We start from the raw sequence: 26,320 nt of genomic DNA on the forward strand, positions 1-26,320 counted from the left end.
TAGCTTTGCATAAAAGTAGCTGGTAGAAATGCTGTCCAAAGAGCTACTTTTTACTTTCTTACTGTGAGTACATTTCAGAGCATCTTCTTTCTCACTTTTACTCAAGTAAAGAAGTTGAATCAGTACTTCAACTTTTACTGGCTGATTTTTTTTAAAGTATCTGCACTTCTACATAAGTACAGAATGTCTGCATTTTTGCAACCTCTGTATACAAGTACTTTATTGCAGTTTTTTTTGGAGCACTAATGTGCTCTGAATATCACAAAACTCTTTAGCACATAGACCTACCTAAAAGGGAAAATCATCTTAAAAAACAGAAAGCGTAATCTACTGCTGTAACTTCATTCCCATCATTCAGCAGGTTTGTGATTAAATTTCTCTCACAGAAAGACAGAGCAGTGTCATTCTGTGAGGTGGTCTTATCTCTAACTGAGAAGCCCACATCCTCAACATTAAAAGTAAAATATACAGTGTGGCCATTAGCAAGGCCAATTTGCCCTTGTAAACCCAGTCCCCTGTTGTGTGAGATGGAGACATTTTGCCATTATTTTTACACTCCAGGCTCTAATGTAAATGTGCTGTATGTTTATTAGCTGCTCATCAAGCAGGAACCATTTCATTTTATTTCACATAAACTACTTGCAGATGCAGGATTTAAAACTCTAAGATGACAATGGTAATTTTTCTAAATTTAGCAACACATATGAAAAGAAAAGGAATGGTGGTAACAAAGCCCTGCAATGTTCCTTGAGTTTCCTGTTTCAGTTTCCAAAAGCATAAAACATAGTTTAAAAAATAACAGATAGTAGCCCATCTATGGTTGTAATGATGTGATATTTTCAGTACACTTAACATAGTCAGTAACATTCTTGCAAATTTGTTTTGCCACATTTTTCCAAAGCAGACTAATGAAAACCTGGAGAGTGTGTCTAAGGCTGTATTGTTAAATGCACACTTTTAAAGCCCTTCTGGCTGTGTACTGTCCCCGTGCCAACCATATCCATTAGAAAAATACTTCGAGGGTTCCAACTTGTATTGTTTTATGTGAATCTAATACCCAGTGTTCAGATTATACGGCCCCCAGTTTCCAACTTCACCACAAACAAAGCATCAAAAACTTGTGCGGCTGGAAACTTTATTATGGCCCAGACTGAAAGAAGGACAGATTAAAGTGGCAGTTTATTCCAATCAATGATAATCCACTTTCCCACCATTCTCCTCATTGTTTAACTCTTTGCCACACATTAGGCTTTAGACAGACAGTCATTCTGTGTGGTCAAGGGCCAGTGAAGAGTTAAAGTTGGAGACAGCGTTAGCAGATGTAGTTCAAAAACAATAAAACTGAAATCTAGTTTATAAACTAGCTACTTATTTATATTTTATTTATAGGTTTGCCAATGCCAACTCTGTAAATTGCAATATTCTAATGACCATTTGTACCTGCTTCCCCTTAAAATACTACTTAGGTGATATATTGCAATTTTACTATTCCAGTATTATGTTACATATACTACCTCAGTCTTTTACAAAAAAAACAAAACAGACGTCCAGGTTAGGGGGGATTAACATGATGAAGTCTGAGTGGTTGTTGTACCACTAAATAGCACGTGAAATGAACTGCGTTGTAATTTTTGGAACTGAGAATGCAACATGCAACACAGATGTTGGAAAATATGTAAACATATATTGTGTTCGGAATCAAATGTACTGAGGCAGCAAGGTCATTCTGCTGGTTGATATCAAGAGCACCCCACATCACATGTTCCCTATGAACAAAAAGTGCTTTGGACTCAAAGATCCCCAGTGAAACTTGGAAGGAAAAGCCTTGACTGCTTCTTTATTTGACTTTTTCCAATCTCTTAGAGAGAGAGAAAAAAAAAGAGACATCACAGAGAGCCACTATCTGCTCCATGCACTGCACTTTATAGCAGATCTGTCCAGCAGAGAGCAGACTCACCGCGAGCCACATCGTGGGCAGCACCACAGACCATCGCTAACTACTTCAGCATTGTGTGTGTGTGTGTGTATATGTGTGTGTGTGTGTGTGTGTGTGTGTGTGTGTGTGTGTGTGTGTGTGTGTGTGTGTACAGGCAATACTCATATTGTGGGGACTTGAATCTCTTTTGTCTCATTAAGGGGACGTGTCTTCCTTATTATAACCAAAAAAGTGTCTGCAAAGTGTCTCAGGGGGTAACTTTGATAACTCAGTTTCATTAACAGCCTGACTATTACCTGTGATTAAAAAGCTATAATTCCTCTCTCACACATTGCAGGCTTTTGGGATAATTAGGTAGTTAATTTGTCTGTTTGTGAACACACACACACACACACACACACACACACACACACACACACACACACACACACACACAATAGTAGATATTGCAGTATCTGTTTCTCCTTTTAAATCTTTTAACCTCTAAAAAGGGATGTGGAGGAGGAGAAAAAGATTTGTTGTTTAAAAAAACAAAACAAACATCAATAATATGACCCCTGCAAATCTCTCTCTGTCTCATTCTTTCCTACCAGACGCATTCAGGTTAAGGAATGTATCACTCTGTATGCTTTGGCAGCTGATCAGCCTGGCTGACTAAGTGATGTGAGTGTGGCTGCAGCTGTCTATCACCCTTATCTGGTGCGTATTAAACTCACAAAGGAAGTTCAAGGCTCTAAACTAAACTCAGTGCCTAACTATGAATCCATCACTCAACACATTAACCACTCCTCCTGTAACCCCGATTATTTTTTCCTGTGAAGACTGGTATTTTTCATTAAGATCAAAGCTGATTAGCTTGCTCTCTAATGCTCCTCTTGTCGGGAGAGGCTGCAGAAGTTTTGATTTTCAGTCTGTAGTTTACAGTAAAAAGGCAGCAATCATAATTCTATAAGCCACATATAGTACATTGTATAGTCTGTGGTCTGTCTGAGTGCAAAGTATGGTGGATGCTGCTTGATAACTTATACAAACTGGTATTATTGTGGTTAGCATGACTGTGTGCATGCAAAAAAAAAGACAGAAACAGAGAATGCTTGATTATATAGTCTACAATCACATTCCCATTACAGTTTCAGAGAGTGTTTAATACACTTGGCATTAGATGAGACAATTGATGCAGCTCTGAAGTTACATGGCAGCAAATATGAAGCTAAATCCAGAAGCCTTTGCTAACTTTAGCATAATCTCTGTATTACAGGGGTGGGCAACTCCAGGCCTCGAGGGCCGGTGTCCTGCAGGTTTTAGATGTGTCCCTGATCCAACACACCTGAATCAAATGGCTGAATTACCTCCTCAGTATGCAGTCAAGTTCTCCAGAGTACTGACTTCTATGTGTGATTCAGTAGAACCTTATAGTACCAAGTTAAAGCTTGATTTTGCAGATAGAACCTTATTATTTTGTGAATAAAATGCCAAAAATATATATATTTGAAAAAAATCTCTTACATATTGTTGATAAGTGGTCAGCACATAAGTATATGACAATAACTGAGTTTCGTCAAAAATGTCAGAACCTTATAATTCTAAAGGGAAGATTTATCTGTGTATTGGTAACATTTCTCTGTGCACTGGTAACATTTATCTGTGCACTGGTAACATTTATCTGTGGACTGGTAACAATTATCTGTGCACTGGTAATATTTATCTGTGCATTGGTAACAAATATCTGTGCACTGTGCACTGGTAACATTTATCTGTGCAATGGTAACATTTATCTGTTCATTGGTAACATTTGTGCATTGGTAAGTATGCACTGGTAACATTTATCTGCGCATTGGTAACAATTATCTGTGCATTGGTAACAATTATCTGTGCATTGGTAACATTTATCTGTGCATTGGTAACAATTTTCTGTGCATTGGTAACAATCTTCTGTGCATTGGTAACAATTATCTGTGCATTGGTAATAATTATCTGTGCACTGGTAATATTTATCTGTGAATTGGTAACATTTATCTGTGCACTGGTAACATTTATCTGTTCATTGGTAACATTTGTGCATTGGTAAGTATGCACTGGTAACATTTATCTGTGCATTGGTAACATTTGTGCATTGGTAAGTATGCACTGGTAACATTTATCTGTGCATTGGTAACAATTATCTGTGCATTGGTAACAATTATCTGTGCATTGGTAACAATTATCTGTGCATTGGTAACAATTTTCTGTGCATTGGTAACAATTATCTGTGCATTGGTAACAATTATCTGTGCACTGGTAACATTTATCTGTGCATTGGTAACAATTTTCTGTTCATTGGTAACAATTTTGTGTGCATTGGTAACAATTATCTGTGCATTGGTAACATTTATCTGTGCATTGGTAACATTTATCTGTGCACTGGTAACATTTATCTGTTCATTGGTAACATTTGTGCATTGGTAAGTATGCACTGGTAACATTTATCTGTGCATTGGTAACAATTCTGTGTGCATTGGTAACAATTATCTGTGCATTGGTAACAATTATCTGTGCACTGGTAACATTTATCTGTGCATTGGTAACAACTTTCTGTGCATTGGTAACAATTTTGTGTGCATTGGTAACAATTATCTGTGCATTGGTAACAATTTTCTGTACATTGGTAACAATTATCTGTACATTGGTAACATTTATCTGTGCATTGGTAACAATTTTCTGTTCATTGGTAACAAATATCTGTGCATTGGTAACAATTATCTGTGCATTGGTAACATTTATCTGTGCATTGGTAACAATTTTCTGTGCATTGGTAACAATTTTCTGTGCATTGGTAACAATTATCTGTGCATTGGTAATAATTATCTGTGCACTGGTAATATTTATCTGTGAATTGGTAACATTTATCTGTGCACTGGTAACATTTATCTGTTCATTGGTAACATTTGTGCATTGGTAAATATGCACTGTTAACATTTATCTGTGCATTGGTAACATTTGTGCATTGGTAAGTATGCACTGGTAACATTTATCTGTGCATTGGTAACAATTATCTGTGCATTGGTAACAATTACCTGTGCATTGGTAACAATTATCTGTGCATTGGTAACAATTTTCTGTGCATTGGTAACAATTATCTGTGCATTGGTAACAATTATCTGTGCACTGGTAACATTTATCTGTGCATTGGTAACAATTTTCTGTTCATTGGTAACAATTATCTGTGCATTGGTAACAATTATCTGTGCACTGGTAACATTTATCTGTGCATTGGTAACAATTTTCTGTGCATTGGTAACAATTTTGTGTGCATTGGTTACAATTATCTGTGCATTGGTAACATTTATCTGTGCATTGGTAACATTTATCTGTGCACTGGTAACATTTATCTGTTCATTGGTAACATTTGTGCATTGGTAAGTATGCACTGGTAACATTTATCTGTGCATTGGTAACAATTTTGTGTGCATTGGTAACAATTATCTGTGCATTGGTAACAATTATCTGTGCACTGGTAACATTTATCTGTGCATTGGTAACAACTTTCTGTGCATTGGTAACAATTTTGTGTGCATTGGTAACAATTATCTGTGCATTGGTAACAATTTTCTGTACATTGGTAACAATTATCTGTGCATTGGTAACATTTATCTGTGCATTGGTAACAATTTTCTGTTCATTGGTAACAAATATCTGTGCATTGGTAACAATTTTCTGTGCATTGGTAACAATTATCTGTGCATAGGTAACATTTATCTGTGCATTGGTAACATTTATCTGTGCACTGGTAACATTTATCTGTGCATTGGTAACAATTTTCTGTGCATTGGTAACAATTATCTGTGCATTGGTAACAATTATCTGTGCACTGGTAACATTTATCTGTGCATTGGTAACAAGTTTCTGTGCATTGGTAACAATTTTCTGTGCATTGGTAACAATTATCTGTGCATTGGTAACAATTTTCTGTACATTGGTAACAATTATCTGTGCATTGGTAACAATTATCTGTGCATTGGTAACAATTATCTGTTCATTGGTAACAAATATCTGTGCATTGGTAACAATTTTCTGTGCATTGGTAACAATTATCTGTGCATTGGTAAAATTTTTCTGTGCATTGGTAACAATTTTCTGTTCATTGGTAACAATTATCTGTGCAATGGTAACAATTTTCTGTACATTGGTAACATTTATCTGTGCATTGGTAACATTTATCTGTGCATTGGTAACAATTATCTGTGCATTGGTAACAATTTTCTGTTCATTGGTAACAATTATCTGTGCAATGGTAACAATTTTCTGTACATTGGTAACATTTATCTGTGCATTGGTAACAATCTTCTGTGCATTGGTAACAATTATCTGTGCATTGGTAATAATTATCTGTGCACTGGTAATATTTATCTGTGAATTGGTAACATTTATCTGTGCACTGGTAACATTTATCTGTTCATTGGTAATATTTGTGCATTGGTAAGTATGCACTGGTAACATTTATCTGTGCATTGGTAACATTTGTGCATTGGTAAGTATGCACTGGTAACATTTATCTGTGCATTGGTAACAATTATCTGTGCATTGGTAACAATTACCTGTGCATTGGTAACAATTATCTGTGCATTGGTAACAATTTTCTGTGCATTGGTAACAATTATCTGTGCATTGGTAACAATTATCTGTGCACTGGTAACATTTATCTGTGCATTGGTAACAATTTTCTGTTCATTGGTAACAATTATCTGTGCATTGGTAACAATTATCTGTGCACTGGTAACATTTATCTGTGCATTGGTAACAATTTTCTGTGCATTGGTAACAATTTTCTGTGCATTGGTAACAATTATCTGTGCATTGGTAACATTTATCTGTGCATTGGTAACATTTATCTGTGCACTGGTAACATTTATCTGTTCATTGGTAACATTTGTGCATTGGTAAGTATGCACTGGTAACATTTATCTGTGCATTGGTAACAATTTTGTGTGCATTGGTAACAATTATCTGTGCATTGGTAACAATTATCTGTGCATTGGTAACATTTATCTGTGCATTGGTAACAACTTTCTGTGCATTGGTAACAATTTTGTGTGCATTGGTAACAATTATCTGTGCATTGGTAACAATTTTCTGTTCATTGGTAACAAATATCTGTGCATTGGTAACAATTTTCTGTGCATTGGTAACAATTATCTGTGCATAGGTAACATTTATCTGTGCATTGGTAACATTTATCTGTGCAGTGGTAACATTTATCTGTGCATTGGTAACAATTTTGTGTGCATTGGTAACAATTATCTGTGCATTGGTAACAATTATCTGTGCACTGGTAACATTTATCTGTGCATTGGTAACAACTTTCTGTGCATTGGTAACAATTTTGTGTGCATTGGTAACAATTATCTGTGCATTGGTAACAATTTTCTGTACATTGGTAACAATTATCTGTGCATTGGTAACATTTATCTGTGCATTGGTAACAATTTTCTGTTCATTGGTAACAAATATCTGTGCATTGGTAACAATTTTCTGTGCATTGGTAACAATTATCTGTGCATTGGTAAAATTTTTCTGTGCATTGGTAACAATTATCTGTTCATTGGTAACAATTATCTGTGCAATGGTAACAATTTTCTGTACATTGGTAACATTTATCTGTGCATTGGTAACATTTATCTGTGCATTGGTAACAATTATCTGTGCATTGGTAACAATTTTCTGTGCATTGGTAACAATTATCTGTGCATTGGTAACAATTATCTGTTCATTGGTAACAATTATCTGTGCACTGGTAATATTTATCTGTGCATTGGTAAACATTTTCTGTGCATTGGTAACAATTATCTGTGCATTGGTAACAATTATCTGTGTACTGGTAATATTTATCTGTGCATTGGTAACATTTATCTGTGCACTGGTAACATTTATCTGTTCATTGGTAACATTTGTGCATTGGTAAGTATGCACTGGTAACATTTATCTGTGCATTGGTAACATTTATCTTTGCATTGGTAACAATTTTCTGTGCATTGGTAACAATTATCTGTGCACTGGTAACATTGATCTGTGCATTGGTAATAGTTTTCTGTGCATTGGTAACAATTTGGTGTGCATTGGTAACAATTATCTGTGCATTGGTAACAATTATCTGTGCATTGTAACAATTTTCTGTACATTGGTAACATTTATCTGTGCATTGGTAACAATTATCTGTGCATTGGTAACATTTATCTGTGCACTGGTAACATTTATCTGTTCATTGGTAACATTTGTGCATTGGTAAGTATGCACTGGTACCATTTATCTGTGCATTGGTAACAATTTTGTGTGCATTGGTAACAATTATCTGTGCACTGGTAACATTTATCTGTGCATTGGTAACAACTTTCTGTGCATTGGTAACAATTTTGTCTGCATTGGTAACAATTATCTGTGCATTGGTAACAATTTTCTGTACATTGGTAACAATTATCTGTGCATTGGTAACATTTATCTGTGCATTGGTAACATTTATCTGTGCATTGGTAACAATTTTCTGTTCATTGGTAACAAATATCTGTGCATTGGTAACAATTTTCTGTGCATTGGTAACAATTATCTGTGCATTGGTAAAATTTTTCTGTGCATTGGTAACAATTTTCTGTTCATTGGTAACAATTATCTGTGCAATGGTAACAATTTTCTGTACATTGGTAACATTTATCTGTGCATTGGTAACAATTATCTGTGCATTGGTAACAATTATCTGTGCATTGGTAACAATTATCTGTGCATTGGTAACAATTTTCTGTGCATTGGTAACAATTATCTGTGCATTGGTAACAATTATCTGTTCATTGGTAACAATTATCTGTGCACTGGTAATATTTATCTGTGCATTGGTAAACATTTTCTGTGCATTGGTAACAATTATCTGTGCATTGGTAACAATTATCTGTGTACTGGTAATATTTATCTGTGCATTGGTAACATTTATCTGTGCACTGGTAACATTTATCTGTTCATTGGTAACATTTGTGCATTGGTAAGTATGCACTGGTAACATTTATCTGTGCATTGGTAACATTTATCTTTGCATTGGTAACAATTTTCTGTGCATTGGTAACAATTATCTGTGCACTGGTAACATTGATCTGTGCATTGGTAATAGTTTTCTGTGCATTGGTAACAATTTTGTGTGCATTGGTAACAATTATCTGTGCATTGGTAACAATTATCTGTGCATTGTAACAATTTTCTGTACATTGGTAACATTTATCTGTGCATTGGTAACAATTATCTGTGCATTGGTAACAATTATCTGTGCAATGGTAACAATTGTCTGTACATTGGTAACATTTATCTGTGCATTGGTAACAATTATCTGTGCATTGGTAACAATTATCTGTGCATTGGTAACAATTTTCTGTGCATTGGTAACAATTATCTGTGCATTGGTAACAATTATCTGTGCATTGGTAACAATTTTCTGTGCATTGGTAACAATTTTCTGTGCATCTGTGCATTGGTAACAATTATCTGTGCACTGATAACTATGCACTGGTAACAGTTATCTATGCACTGGTAACATTTATTTGTGATCAAGCCAGTTTGCCCACATCCTACGATTATAAAACATATACATATGTAAATTATACATGGAATCATATAAGTGTACACAACACTATTTTTCCAAGAAACATTTGAAAAATAAGAAAGTAAAAGATCAAATAGCATTTCTTTTAATGCTTTTCTCAGAGTATTTATGGATCTGTCAGGTTTCCGATATGTGTCTCCCCCCAATAGGAAACTCATTCCTACGCCCCTGGCTGCAACTTTCAATTATTTTATTAATCAAGTATTCAATTGATTACTCCATCAATTAATCAAGTAATTGGATAAGAAATATTTTTTCATTTTAACAATGCATCAGCATATTCCGTACTGCAGATGGTTTCTCTGTGTGAAACAAACAGGGTGGATGGAGCAGCTACAAAGTTCTCTGTTCTTCATGTTGCTGATCAGGTGGTTGATAAAAAACATTTTGACGGATCCCCTCTGTACTGAAGGGGGTGGGGGGGGCGCCCCGAAAGATTGCTAGTGCTAATGGCAGCCCCCCTTTCCCCAGTACACTGTGGTTATAGGTCTGTTCTGGTGGCTACAGCTGACGTAAAGAAAAAAATAACCGCTGACATCCTCTGCACAACAGGCGCGCACATTCAAACATGCAGCACAGAGAAGTGGGGGCGTGGAAAAACATCTCAGCGATCCACTTGTTTTAAGGGGCCTTTTTTGGGGTTTTTTTTGTTTTTTTCCAAATGACGGAAATCCGTTACAGCGATGGAGAACTAATGTGGAGGAAATGCTCCGCTTACACGGAGACACCTGAGCTGCAGAGTTGAAACCAAACATCAAAGCAACAAATTTGTGTCGAGAATTTTTAATAATCGAATTGTGTTACTCCAAGAATCGTTGCAGCCCTAAAACTTGGATTAAATTTTTAGTTTGTGTATCAACATACATGAAGGTTGGTATTTACCTTTCATGCTGGGATTTTTTTGTTGAATCGGAAGCCTGAAATTTTCCTTTGATCTTCATTTTCCCTCTTACTTCTCTTCGTGTTCATGCTGGTTGTTATTTCGATTTATGCAGCACACGCATGACCATAGTGAGATCAAACGTGCACATTGTGAATGAAACTGTCCGTGCTCTGTGGTAGATTGCAAACTGCGGTGAAATGATACAGACGTAAGCAGCGATAATAGCAGCGGCGGAGTCTGTGAGGCTGCGCTCCTTTGAGAGGCAGAGGAGCGCAATCTTTGTTGGATTTGAATCAGTACGTTTTGCGTCCAATAAAAGCAAAGATGTTAACAGATAAATTGGACAATATTCTGGCAATTTAGAAGAAGAAGAAGAAGAAACAGCCTTTATTGTCCCACAGAGGGAAAATTTGGGTGTAACAGCAGCCGCAGTTATTATAAATATAAATAAAGATATAATAATTCACACTATTAAGAAAAGAATATATATAAAATCAACAAACAATATTAACCTTAATACTACTAATAATAATAACACTATATACAATGTACATGATGTGCCTGTGTGTTGAACCTTAACAGGCTGGACTATTTACAGTATATTATATATTATCCTACATTGTGTAGGCTATTGTGGTTTTTGTTGGGAGCAGTGATGGTTATAAAGTCTTACAGCTGCTGGGAGGAAGGATCTGCGGTAACGCTCCTTTGTGCATTTAGGATGCAGCAGTCTGTCACTGAAGGAGCTCTCCAGCTCAGCAACAGTTTCATGCATGGGATGGGAGACCTTGTCCATCAGTGATGTTATTTTGGTCAGAGTCCTTCTGTCTCCCACCACCTGCACTGAGTCGAGAGGACATCCTAGGACAGAGCTGGCTTTCCTGATGAGCTTGTCTATCCTCTTCCTCTCAGCTGTAGACAAGCTGCTGCTCCAACATACTGCTGCATAGAAGATGGCTGATGCCACCACAGAGTCATAGAAGGTCTTCAGGAGTGTCCCCTGCACTCCAAAAGACCTCAGCCTTCTCAGCAGGTAGAGTCTGCTCTGACCCTTCCTGTAGAGCGCATCAGTGTTATGAGTCCAGTCCAGTTTATTGTTTAGGTGAACACCCAGGTACTTATAAGAGTCCACTATCTCAATGTCCACTCCCTGGATGTTCACCGGTGTCCGTGTGGTGGGTCTGCGCCTGCGGAAATCCACCACCAGCTCCTTGGTTTTAGCGGCGTTGATCAGGAGGTGGTTCCGCTGGCACCAGTCCACAAAGTCCTGAGTCCACTGTCTGTACTCTGAGTCATCCTCACCTGTGATGAGGCCAACTATGGCAGAGTCGTCAGAGAACTTCTGCAGATGGCAGCGTGGGGAGTTGATGGAGAAGTCTGCAGTGTAGAGGGTGAAGAGGAACGGTGCCAACACAGTTCCCTGTGGGGCCCCCGTACTGCAGACCAGCCTGTCAGAGACACAGCCCTGTGTCCTCACGTACTGTGGGCGGTCAGTGAGGTAGTCCAGTATCCACTCGGAGATGTGGTGGTCCACTCCTGACAGTTCCAGCTTGTCTCTCAGAAGTCCTGGCTGGATGGTGTTAAAAGCACTGGAGAAATCAAAGAACATGATCCTCACAGTGCTTCCAGGCTTCTCCAGGTGGGTCAGAGCTCGGTGCAGGAGGTAGATGATGGCGTCATCCACCCCGATGCCAGGCCGGTAGGCGAACTGCAGCGGGTCCAACGAAGACGACACCATGAGGCGTAGATGGTTGAGGACCAGCCTCTCGAGGGTCTTCATTAGATGCGATGTCAGGGCTACCGGCCTGTAGCTGCTGAGATCCTTTGGATGTTTGGTCTTTGGTACCGGTACCACACAGGAGGTCTTCCACAGTTGTGGTACTTTCCCCAGCTTCAAGCTCAGGTTGAACATGTATCCCATGATGCCACACAGCTGATCTGCGCAGCACCTCAGGAGCCTGGAGCTGATGCCGTCTGGACCAGCAGCCTTTCGCACCTTGATCTTACGTAGCTCCTTCCTCACATGATGAGTTGAGAGGGACAAGATGGAGGTGGGGGATGGGGGTTGTGAGATGGAGTCCTCAGAAGTGAAGGGGGTGGGTGATGGCTGAGAGCTGAGAGCTGAGAGGTCCCAAGAAGAAGAAAGGTTGGCAGTCATTAAAGATGGTGGGGCTGACAGCAGGGGGGACTGGGCTGGGGGAGGGGTGGGTGGCTGGTCAAACCTGTTAAAGAACTGGTTCAGGTTGTTAACCCACTCTAAGTTTCCCACAACCCTAGGGCTTGGTTTGTGGCCTGAAATTGAGTTCAAACTCCTCCAAACCCCACTGATGTTGCTCTGCTGTAGCTGGTCCTCCATCTTCTTCCTGTAGATGTTTTTTCCATCCCTGATTTTCCTTCTCAGATCCTTCTGCACGGCTCTCAGCTCCTCCTTATTTCCTGATCTAAAGGCTCTCTTCTTCTTCTCCTTCAGGAGAGCCTTTATTTCAGAGTTGATCCAGGGTTTGTTGTTTGAAAAACACCGTACCCTCCTGGTGGGCACAGTGTTTTCCACGCAGAAATTGATGTAATCAGTGATGCAGTCCGTGATGCTGTCGATGTCCTCCCCATGAGGGGCACAAAGCTCTTCCCACACAGTGGAGCTAAAGCAGTCTCTCAGAGCTTCTTCAGTCTCCTCAGACCATTTCTTCACTGTGTGTGTCACAACTGGTTCTCTGTGTACCAAGGGTTTGTACACAGGCTGGAGATGAACCAGGTTGTGATCTGAGCCCCCCAGGGGAGGCAGAGGTGATGAGCTGTATGCCTCCTTGATGTTGGCATACAGTAGATCCAGTGTGTTGGTATTCCTGGTGTGGCAGGTGACATACTGGGTGAAGGTGGGGAGAGTGGAGGACAGGGAGACATGGTTAAAGTCCCCTGAGATCAGAAAGAGGGCCTGTGGGTGCTGTGTTTGGAGTCTGCTGGTAGTAGCATGGAGGACATCGCAGGCTGCAGCAGCGTTAGCAGAGGGCGGCACATACACAGTTATCACAATAACATGTGAAAACTCCCGAGGAAGATAGTGCGGTCTCATACCAACAGCGAGCAGTTCAATGTCCTTACTGCAGAGCGTCTCTTTGATGGTTAGATGTCTGGAGTTGCACCATCTATCGTTCACAAACACAGCCAGACCCCCGCCCCTCTTCTTACCACTCTCCTTGGTTCTGTCGGCACGGATCAAATGAAAGCCGTCCATGTTTATGTGTGAGTCCGGGGTTAGCTCGGTTAGCCACGTCTCCGTCAGGCACATGAGGCTGCTCTCCCGGTAGCTCCTTTGATGTCGCGTTAGCGCCGCCAGCTCGTCCACTTTGTTGGGAAGAGATCTCACGTTTCCCATGATGATGGACGGGATGACGGGCCTGTACCTTCTCCCCTGGCAACGACGACCTATGCCCGCACGTCTCCCGCGTCTCTTCCTTCTCAGTTCGCGGGGAATATCGAGTCGTTCTGCAGGAGTAGGCACAGCGGAGCACCCGATGGAGATCAGCTGGTCCCGAGAGTAAACAATAGGAGCGTGGCCACTCTCGCAGTCTCCAAACATAAACACCATAAAAAGGGTAAATAAAAACAAAGTTTTCCAGAAAAAAGTCTGCTCCATCATGAGGAAAAAGAGCAGAAGATACAGAAACACAAAAACACATCTAATACTAAACAAAATGAGAAAAAACACGGAATTAGTGCGGAGCTGCTGAAACTGGCTGCCTGCTCGCGCGGCGCCGGAAGTGTTTAGTTTATTTAGTGATATTTCCAGAGCTGTGGTCTTGAAATAAAATCCCGAGTTCGCAATGTCCGAGTCCATGACAAGACCGAGACCATCAAAATGCGGTCTCGAGACCAAGACCGATCTCGAGTACTACAACACTACAATGAGGTACAGTAAAACATACTGCCAGTGCCAAGGCAACAAATGAGTGCCTAAAGAAGAAGCACATTCATGGAGTGGCCTATTCAGTCCTATAGGAAATCTGTGGAGGGAGCTGAAGCTTCAAGTTGCCAAGCAGTAGCCAAGAAACCAAAGACTTCAGATCATTTTTGTAAATAGGATGTGTACAAACCTGGTGTCCAACTTTTATGTAATGTTTTTTTTTCTCCATATTCTGTTGATATTCTATCTCTCTATTCCATCTATCTAAAATTAAACTACTATTAAAAAAAAACAAAAAAACTAGACTGTACATTTCTTCAAATAATTATTTTCCCCACTATAACTGTTGGCAGTGTGGAGTGAAATGAAGATAAAAGCAAATAAAGAAAAATGCTGCTACACAGATAAAGGGAACTTACATAAAACTATTCACCAAAGCACATCTGTTTAATTCCAGCTTCATTTCAACAATGCATACATAAATAAACTAGGGGTGGGACTTTAACACGTTAATTTCGATTAATTGATTAAGGGGAAATTAACGAATTAAAAATTTTAACGCATTTTAATCGCACTTTGTACCGTGGAACATTTCTCAGTGCACGAGTTCCAGGCATACAGATTATATCGACGCACAATGTCCAGATACAGGGGCCGCATCGTTTGAGGGACCCGGCCAACGTCCTTTGCAGCCCACGAAGACCGCAAAGGCTGGAATTGAGCAGCTAGCCTTCATATCAGCGTCGCCTGCCGTCACCTCTGCGTAGCTCATGTCGCCTAGCAAAGTGAGTGCGAAGCACAGCTGTGTAAAAGCAGCTGGTTAAACGGAGAACGAACTTTTGCTCCTTTTTGTGGTTTAATTCAATTCTTTTATTGAAAGTAAGCTGTTAAAACAAGCATAACACATTTCAACATCAAGGAATACAGCTGAGCGAATGATTAATTTTCAACTATATTAAGTGAGACATTAATATTGACTAAAACTGTCCAGTTATTATGCTTAACTTTAATTTCAGGAGTTTGCTTATCAAAGGAGCACTTCCACCCTTCGTTGGTCTGTGTAGTAGACTGGTGGGAAAATGAACAAAATTTTGAAGTTTAAGCTTATGTATATTGATTTATTCATCAACCAAACTTAAATTAATATTTCTCATGTCAAATATTGAAATGTGATTAAAATGCGATTAATTTCGATTAATTAATTACAAAGCTTGTAATTAATTTGATTAATTTTTTTAATCGAGTCCCACCCCTAAAATAAACATGTTTAAAAAGAAGACATATTGAGGTTTAATATGTGCAGAATCTTGCTAGACTCATTCTTGCCTGAGTACAGCAACTCAAATTGCTACCAGTTAAGAAAGAGTCCAATTTGTCATTGCTGAATTGTACACTGATTTTGAACAAATTTATTTAATTGCACGCTTGAGAGTTGTTGATAGCTCTATTTTGTTACCACAAATTTTCTCAATCACCTTTCCATTTTTGCATCTGTGTGTATGTGTGTGTGTTTAAAAGAGAACAAATGAGATTTATTTGTTATAATGAAACATCTGCACTCCAGATAACTCAATGATTAAAGAGTCAACTGGCCATTGCCTTCTGACCATACTATGCACTGTGATTAAGACAGCTGGTATTTACACACACAGATCTATCCACACCCCCACATGGCCTTATCTGGAGATGGACCTGAGTCCTTCCACATAAGAAGGACTTAAAACCACTGTTTTCCTTTAAGGTCACATCGCATAAGGAGAAACCAAGGGATGAAGACTTACTTGAGCTACAACCAGTGAAAATATTCATATTGTTGCAAAGTCTCTCCAATCCAATCTGTTCCAGACAGAAAGCAAGCCACTGTCAGAAGCATGTTCAAAAATGAAATAGCTTAAAACCAATGGAGTAAAAGAGAAATACAAGAAAAGAGAGCCACAAAAAAAGGAAAACAAGACAGCCTGTGTTTCCATTTGATATCCAGTGTTTTCTTTTCTCTCTTTTTTTTGGCATAGTAAGTTATTTTCTAATTGGTTAGGGTCCTATATGGTTTTGAATTCTGAGTACTGAATATGTTCTACAAGGTGATAAAATCACATTGACATTATAAGGTGCTAATTGCCAGAAGCTGAAGTGAAATTAATGGAAAGAGAAAAGATAAATAACATTTGAATTTACGGGAATGAACATGACTGTTTACACAACAGAAACCATGTGTGTGCGTGTACAGGGAAAGTATAGTACAGTACACAGTACATACACAGTATCAAAAGGAAGAATGTGACGGTTCTTGAATAAAGAACAGTTGGAAAAACAAATCTTTCTTATATATGTAAAGTTTGCTTTGTGCAAATCTACATTTTTGTCTGGGAGGAAACTAGGCTCCTTCACCGCCTCTGGGCTCTGTGATGGGAGACTTTGGCCAATCACAGGTCAGGTTCATAGAGCATTTTTAAACAGAGAAAAGGCCTTGCTTGTGTGGTGCAAATGGCTAAAAAGAGGACTTTCACCTGTGAGAGTGTGGTTCAAATTTTGTGTAAGGCATAAAATCAGCAGTCATTCAGCATAAATGAAGCACATGCTTATGTTCTTTGTCAACTGGTGGCATGAGCACCAGTTCTCCCCTCTTAGAGAAGGATGACTAACTATTTTCCGATTCTGGTACCTTTTATCTTCTTTCTTTAGATTTCTGCTCATTTACATTTTTAAAATTCTCACCCTCATCTCAGGAACATTTGGAGCTTTATTTTCATACATATAATAGTTGGCAGCACGGTGACGCAGTGGTTAGCACTGCTGCCTCACAGGTAGAATACCATCTGGAAGGCCTGGGTTCGATTCCACCTTGGCCCAGGCCTCTCCCTCTCTCTGTGTGGAGTTTGCATGTTCTCCCCGTGCTTGCGTGGGTTTCCTCCGGGTACTCCGGTTTCCTCCCACATTCCAAAGACATGCACTCACTGGGGTTAGGTTAATTGGCTATTCTAAATTGCCCATAGGTGTGAATGTGAGTGTGAAAGGTTGTTCGTCTTTCTGTGTTGGCCCTGTGACAGGCTGGCGACCTGTTCAGGGTGTACCCTGCCTCTTGCCCTATGACAGCTGGGATAGGCTCCAGCCCCCCCGCGACCCTGAACAGGATAAGCCAATGGATGGATAGTTACAGAAATGTCTTCAAATGATGACAATGATTCTGTAAAAGTAAACAAAAATTTTAGCAAAAGCCTTTGGTGAAAAAGATATTTGTTGTTCATTTCCACCTCAAAGTTTCTTTTTGCCGGATTTTTTTTTTTTTTATAATACTCTGTGTTCGCAGAATTTTAAAGCTTCATTGTTTTCCCTCTGAAAGGAACAGCACCTTTTAAACACTTCAGCCATAGGCAAAAGATCCAGAAAGCTCTAAAGCACGAGTCACAGTTTCACAGACCAAGCTATAAGTTTACAACTTACAGAGAGAGCCCTTTCTCAAACATGGCAAGAACAGTTAAAGCCAATTACAATAGATTAAACAATTTCTTAAGGCAGGCATGTAAAGGAGGCTGTCAAAGTCAGGGAAATGTTCATCTGGTGTCAACCTTCCCTCCCCAAAGATTCTAATCTGTAACATCTGTACACAATGACTGCCAAAGACTGGGGAAAGAAGACACTCAACACTAATATCTGCAAAGTACTAGTAGTTAATATTTAACTTTTAATTGTAATGCTTTCTGATTTTAAGAAATTGCATAGGATTAAAAATAAAGTGTTTCCTTCTCTCCATAAGCCCGACTATCAAAAATACCTTTAGCTGAGACCCATTTATCACTTAGCTCACAAGACCAAAACATTTTTACACAGATAACACTTAGTGAAAGCTATTTTTTTATATATATGCAACACATGAGTTTATATATTTATTATTACAAATTAAAAGTTTAAATCTAGACTCTTTATGTCCTATAGCATTTGAGACTGCGTTACAAATTATAAAGGTCTATAAAGGTCATCTTAAGGGCACAACCTTCCTGATTATAAAATATCTAGAGAAAAATTAAAAGTTAAGGCCAATCCATTATGGATTTTGAACCAGAATCACTGTTTAAAAATAAACGAGGCAGATTGGTTGCAATGCAAACAGTATTTTAATACAAGTGGTCCTCCTGAGCACCCATAGCATGTTTACTGCAAATTGCCAGCAGCCAGGTCATTAAGAACTTCTGATAAATCTAGAATAATGACTCAGTTTTTGTAGATTGTGCATATACAGTTTGAGTGCATTTGGACATGCAGCCACAGAGTGCACTTAAGGACACATGGCTACTGTTAAGACGCTGGCTATGATCGCATGGATGGGTGCTTGGCTTGGAGACAGTCAACTGAACCAACACTGGATAGTGGAACAATTACATGCAGATGGGGATGGATGCATTGCCAGACTCCTGGCTACTCAAATTTAGAGTTTATTTGCAATCAGGTGTTTTGCAGGAGTAATATTAAAAGAAAATCAAGAACAGAAAGCTAAACAAAGAGTGAAGAGAAATGACAACTGGTGTTTGGACTGAAATATTAACCTAACACACCCACTCTGTGAGTGCCTGAACCTCCCAGAAATTTGTCAAGGCAGTGATTCAATTCTCTGTCCCCGGGGTGTCACATTAAGAGGTAGAAAAAGCAAAAGCCTTTTTTCTTCTACTTCAAAGGATAGTCCAGGTGAATTCGACTGTGATGAAGCCATGGCTTGAGGTAACAGGGATGATATGTGTGTTTATTTGTCAGGGTTATGGTGAGTGCATGGTTGAGAAATTACGAGTGTTACACACACACACACACACACACACACACACACACACAGCTTCACACAACAAGTCATAGCAAGAGAGAAAAGCTCAGATGAACAGAATGTCTGCAAGAGGAAGCAAAGAAAATAAACTGAATAATACTGAATAATAGAATAATAATGCAAATCAAACTGAGTGTGAAGAGACATATCCTGCCCTCCATTACTATTGGTGAGTAGAGCACTTTTCATGGGATCTATCACCCACTGCCAACAGCTTACATAGCCAGGTCATGCCCTGTCTCTTCAAAGGCCTTCTCATCTGTAGCACATTATTAGTCCTTGCTTCCCACAGGCGGGCCTGCTGTCATCTGCCCAGTAGCCTGTGTTGACCACTGTCCATCTGTACACCCTCCCACCAGCAGACCTTTCAGCACACTCATAAAGGTTCAGGATCTACAGCACCAACACTATGAAGGACACTATGAAGGGCTCCACATTCAATTAAACCCTTTCTGACCTGCTTTTTTTTTTTTTTAATTTAAACAAAATACTAATATAATTCTCAGATTACTCAGAAATTTGATAAATTCTCAAATTATTAATTGTTCTGACTTTGCTTACAAGAACTAGACACACCGTGAAGTCTGCGTCAGAGCCCATGCGGAAATGTGACTGTTTTATATTTATTTATCTTACATCTCGTAAGATTCTCATGACATTAGGCATTGGACTTTCATCCCGTTTGCCTTTTTTTCATGCAAAATATTAAATAAATAAAACAAATTAAAAAAAACATTAAGTATTAAACAAGTAAATATCATTGCATGTGAAAACTGCAAATGGGTCCTCTTTCATGTGTCAATCATAACAAAACATTTAACTCCTATAAGACTTATAAGATTTTTTAAATTTGATCTCCATACAGTATGTGAACTGTGATGCATGCTTAAATAAGTAAACATGTGCTTTACATTATGATGAACTTAGAGTCTAAAGGGATTAGGAAAATGTGTTTAGGACCTTCTAAAGTTCTGACTAATGTCTGAAGCTGCCCTAAAAGTTTGAAAGCATCTCTTCTTAGAAAAGAAAACTGACCTATAGTAACTCTCTAGCCTAATGGAAACACGTGACCTGTTGCCAAATAGCAAAGAAGTCATAAAGAGGAAAAAATAAGATGACAATACTGCTTTGGAAAATTTGTTCCTGTACTGTAACCTGAGAACCTGAGGTGGATAGTCACTTGGAAGCAACGTTTACCTTTTTCTCTCTGTTTTATATGCACGTCCCTGCAAATGTGTGCGTGTTGCCTCTGAGTGTGACACAATGCTTTCCATGTGTGCACAGCAAAGGCAACTGTCATTTTGTTTTGATGGGACCAGATAGATCACCCATATGTTAGGGCCAGAGAGCAGCACTACTGCCTGGTGATGACGCCATCCCTTCCCACAAAGCCCAACATCAACAAAGCAGGGACAGTAACCAAAAGAGGTTGTGTTTTTGACATTTGATTTTCCACTATCTTTACTTTTTTTTTTCAGGAAAATCCTTGCAGAATATATTCCCCTTCTGTCTACGATTAATCTTTCAAATACTGGAGGCTGGACAGGCTTCAACAGCTATCCCTTTGATCTAACAAATTGAGCCTAACTAAAGGAATGAAAATTTTAAGACAGCACATATGCAAATAAATTACTTTACAATCAAAGGCCTAATCTTGAAAATCAGTACACTGTTTCCAGATCACTACCACTGCAGTACATTATACATATACAGCCCCATGCGAATCGCTTTGATTCAAACATAAATTTCTGAAAAGAAAATTTTGGCTAAAAGTCTGAGGTACACAATGGAAAATGAATAGTCTATCTATGAGGAGAAGTATAAGCTGTAAAAATTAATGATATTTGACTTACTAATGACTACTTTATGAACTCAATGTGTTAATTGCAAGGACAAGAACATGAAGTCTATATAGTAACTGATTCGTCACTTGGTTAGGACTAAACAAATAACAGTAAACTTCTTAATTTTTGTGGCTTTAACATTGGGGTTTCCATGTTATTTTAATCATATTCATCATTTTCTGATCTCCACTTGATCTTGAAAGTCATTCTGCTACGCTTCATCTACCTCACCTTCCCCGCAATAATCCACATGCGGAAACAGTAGTGAGGCCGACGCTGTGGCTAAGGGATTCTGGGCTGTGTGATGTGGAAGCTAAATGTCTACTGTTTCAGAAAATAAACATAACAGGATTGTCCCAGAGTAACACACGCTCGCCAGCAGACAGACTCATAATATTTCCCTCATCTGATGACAGCAGGGAGAGTTTTCCATAGTGATAACAGGAATGTTTTCACACCCTTTAGACACATACAGTCTTTTCATTGTAGCCAATCTCATGCAGAAAACCTGCTTTGGGGCCAATGAACATACAGTTAAACCTAAATGAAGCAGGGTCACCCACTGCAGACAGTGACAGAGGATACGCCTGCTGGTCTGGCTGGGATTTTCTCTCACTCTCTCAGAGGGACTTATCTTGAATTCTTCTTTGCTCTGTTTTAGATCAGTTTGTAATCCCCCAGCTCCATCATTGGAGTCATTCCTGACTTTTTTATTTCTCTTTGTGAGCCTAAAAGATCTTCGGGCAAGTACAAACACCCACATACTGCAACACATAAGCATATGAAATATGCTGATGTACTGTTTTATCAAAATTAAGCCAAAGCGCAAAGTGCCAGAAACTTGAATGGTTTGACTCCAAATACTCCACAGACTCCCATGTTAAAATGTCCAACTTTACAGCAGACATAAACATGTGAACAAAAAACAGTTTTATTCTCTGTGGCTAATTTCCCTCTTGAGGCACCTCTATATACCCCGGTGGTTCCTATTGTGTCAATGTTCATACAAAAAAAGAGCAAAATGTTTCTCTAATAAGCCTGTTTTTTACTAGCTGAAAATAGCATCAGAGTTAATATCAAAGTGAATTATAGGTGCACCTTGCTAACAAACCTAGCTGTCCATCACTGGTATTAGTTGATAACTCCCTAGCTCTACCCTCACATCCAAATATGTTCTGTATTTTCTCTTAAAAACATTTGTTAGCTACACCGTGTGGTACTTTGCTTTAGGGCACCACAAACTGGAAACCAAAAACATTAATATATTAAAATATAAATACATAACAAGCATGCAGCTTTAAAAAACACACACACACACACACACACACTGGCAATGACTGTAACGCACCACTGAAGGCTTTAACACATAGTCCACAAAGCAATGAGTGATGTTGCAGTGGCTGCATCCATCTTTCATATGCGGTCTGTGACACACAAACATTTTCATACTGTATGTTTCTCGGGGCTGTGATGAATAGTGCAGCCTGGCACAGCAGCAGCCATTGATAATCTTTGGAATAACACAGACCAGCCTTTGTGTACATCCCCTGTGAGGCCCAGGCTCTGATATCAGACATACACAGATGTATGCTGCGTAATACACAGACACCATTCAAAACCACAGATTCACAATACCACTATGCACATTCAACAGTGAAGTGAGAAGCTGCTGCCTGCCAACATTTTTCCTTGGACTCTAAGAATATTAAGCTTCCTTTTCTTCACTTTTCCAGCATTAGCATTTGATTAGGTACACTCAGTTCCACAAAAATGCAAATACATGATCCAAAGGTTCAGTGCACAGAAGTTGTTTGAGATGGGGCCAGCCATGATCAAACAGAACACTGTGCTCACCTGAGCATTCAGGAAGATCTAAATATGCAACGAAGACGCCTGGGGTTCAACTGGCTTCCTGTGCATTGCGCCAGCCCCTGTCCCAGCAGGTTTAGAGCAGGTGGGTAGGTGATATTATACACACCTGACTGAGTTTTTTGCTCTTATTCTGATGGGGTGAGAGAAGCATTCACATTATAAGACACCTGAGAGAGCATGCATGCTAACAGTCCTGGGTCCATGAATGCACACAATTAACACATTACTGGACACACTAATTACGATATAAGATTTAACAGTTAGTCACCGACATCTTAAGATTAAAAAGGTTCTGTTAATGTGTGATAATAATTGTTTGCTTCACATAAAAACACACTAAAAGGAAAGTGAAACAGCTCTTATTAACATTAGGAAGCACAAGACAAAAACATACACACACAAAAAAAACTCACACTGTCGCAAAAAAGTGCACAAAGTGCTTGCTGAAAGAGAAACTGCATGGGGAAGTGTTAGTTTCCATGTGAGGACAGAATTTCTACATCTGAATGGTAGAAATAAAGATAACACTGAGGTCACATCATTGGCTGATGAATTATATGTGAGGAAAAGCTAGAATAGAGAAACACAGGTGTTGGTGAGCAGTGAAGGTTTGGTTTTCAGGTTTTATCCTCAGAATGCAAAATGCCTGCTGAACTTCTTCTGTGTAACAAATAAGGGATTAATTTACACGTGGCAGCACTGACAGTGACTGCCGGCAGCATGTCCTAAACATCTCCAAAAAAACCACCAAGAAACACATGGCCCTGTGAGAGTGGTGCAGTGCTTTTAAGCTGAGTTAAAAATCACAGTACACTGTATTTGATACATATATTTTCAAGAGAGACCTGGCCAAGAGGGCAGCAAAAATTACAACAATTTTAAAATGACTACATAAATATTCAGTGCTACCACTGCTATACATTGTGCATCACTATCTGGAAGCAGTGTGGTACTTCACTGCAAACAGATCTGACATAAAACTGATGGCTCCAAAATGTTCTGCATGTAGATTCTGCACAATTCACGACCGTGATCTCTTTATGGCACCACTGTGAGCTCAGTTACAGCAGATCATCCAGTGTCTGTTCAGTCACAAGGATGGCAGCTAAGTGCGCTGACACGGTCGAGCAAAGGCCTCATTGTGAAATAAAATGCATCATCTGAGCTGTAAGAGAAGAGTTTGCCACATTTCATTAACTTCACATATAACTGAGCAGGTCTGATGAAGTCATACAGTCCAAACTCCATTTTGCTTTCATTTACTTTCACTAAAGCGCACAAGTCATCAATCATGTCCTCACTCAGGCTTCCCAGGGGCTGATATGCGGATACAGCCACATATTCAAAGGCACAAACACACATTTAGAAGCACTGTACATTATCTATATGACCCTTACCCACTTTCTCTCTCTCTCTCTCTCTCTCTCTCTTTCTCTCTCTCTCTCTCTCTCTCTCTCTCTCTCTCTCTCTCACACACACACACACACACGCAAACAAGCACACACATCTGTGTCGCAACATGCTTTAATCAGCGAAGCCAAATGGGTTTAAACAAAAACAGTGATAAAGCTTTTCCTTTGTGCCATAGGCTTTAGACTGCCATAGCGTCTGCTGAGAAATAAGCAGCCTTAGAGACAAAAATAACCAGTGATGCCTGACGTTATCTAATCACTTTCTACCAAAGCTTGAAGAAGAGGTTTGAGGGCAGACAGGCAGGCAGCAATACACACTTACCAAAAAAAAAGTGCCAATGAAAAAAAGAGAGGAGAAAAGAAAGAAGGAAAAAGTAAAAGGCATCTTAGTCACTTTGTCATTTATTTTTAAGGTCTTATATTTGTTCATGTATATATTTTAAATGATAAATATCTGTGGGTTAGTGGAACACCAAAAGAACTCTGAAGACCTTTTTTTTTTGTCTATTTTTGGCATATGTTAAACTATTCAACAGTTTGGTTGAATTTGATAATAATCTCTATTTTCAGCCCTTTCGTGAAGGAGCTGAGTGAGAAAATAAGAAATCGCTGGAGGGGATTTTAAAATATTAATGTGGGAATAAACCTCTGCTTCTTAATGAGGACTGTACAGCTGTGGTTTTAACTGGCAGCCAACTGAGCCTGTTGAGTACATGGAAAAAAGCGAGATAACTGCAGGATTTAACAATCTTAAGATACAGCAGAGTGCAGAAGCTCATTGGGCCCTTTAAAGCCTCCACATCACTCACTCTAAGCAGTCTGTCCGTTTCAAGGAAATACCTCCTTATAGCAATCCATTCCGATACATCCACTGGACTTGTCCAGTTATTAAAGTGCACAATCTGCGGCCAGCTCTGGGCCACTTTCATCATAATTTCCTTCCTTCAAAGTCCCAGAAGAACTAGTAACCAGAGTTCCTCATTTTTAATAATAACTCAGAGTATGAGCCCAAGAGCAAAGATAAATATTGTCCATTACTTCAGTTCTCTGGTTAAAGAGAACAAATGTAGCAGCTAAAGTAGCCATCCACCCTCTATTATACTTTAAAACCACCACCACAGTGTTTTCTTTAGTGCTACAGATTCTCAGCATGAGCTGGATGACCTCCCAGAGACATTAAGCAAAGCTTTACATTGATAACCACACCAAAATATATTGTAAGACAAGTTGCTGTATCAAAGATGTATCGCCTCATTGTTGGCTAGATTTATGGCAGATCTTGAGATTAAACGTGAAATTATCTTCTTCAAACAAGCACTCTTTATTACATCAGGTTCTGGCAAACATTTTTGTTTATAATACATTCACTGATCTCATCACTATTCTTTTCACACTACTCATCGCCGCACTTGTTTTTAAGATAAGTGAACTATGTCTAAAGACGTGAACATGTAAGCTGGGAGAGCGTGGTCGCTGGCAGTGTGGCGTTCTCAAGCCAAAATCCATAATTCTTTTCTCCAACCGAGACCTTTGCCTGTGTTTTCATTTCCGAAAGGAAAATAATTTTTTTTTTTTTTTTTTTAACCAGACATTTGGCATCTTTGACAGACATGGTCAAAGTGTTAAAAAAGCATCTTAGAAAAATACAACTTCACTTGCATTTGATGAGCAGTTATTGTTTATCATGACGCATATAGTCATGATAAAAAGAAAGAACACGCTCTTTAAACTCTAATTTTTTACAGATCCAAACATAACACAAATAATCTGGTCGTTAGCAGGTCTTAAAATGAGGTAAATACATTTGTTGTTCGTCTCAGGTTGTTCATACCTAATTTTAAGGCCTGCTGAGGGCCAGATTATTTTTATTATGTGCTGATACGTAAAAACTTTATTTAAAAAGGGTGTACTTTCTTTTTACGATGACTGTATAAGAAATTATTCCATATGCTTGTGTATGATTCAAGTTTATATGCAAAAAAGGCAATAAAAGAATTTCCTTTTTTCATAAAGAGATATTTGGAAGTGCGGAGGGGAAAAAGCTCAG

Source organism: Archocentrus centrarchus, chromosome 6 (genome assembly GCF_007364275.1).
Source record: "Archocentrus centrarchus isolate MPI-CPG fArcCen1 chromosome 6, fArcCen1, whole genome shotgun sequence".
NCBI lineage: Eukaryota > Metazoa > Chordata > Actinopteri > Cichliformes > Cichlidae > Archocentrus > Archocentrus centrarchus.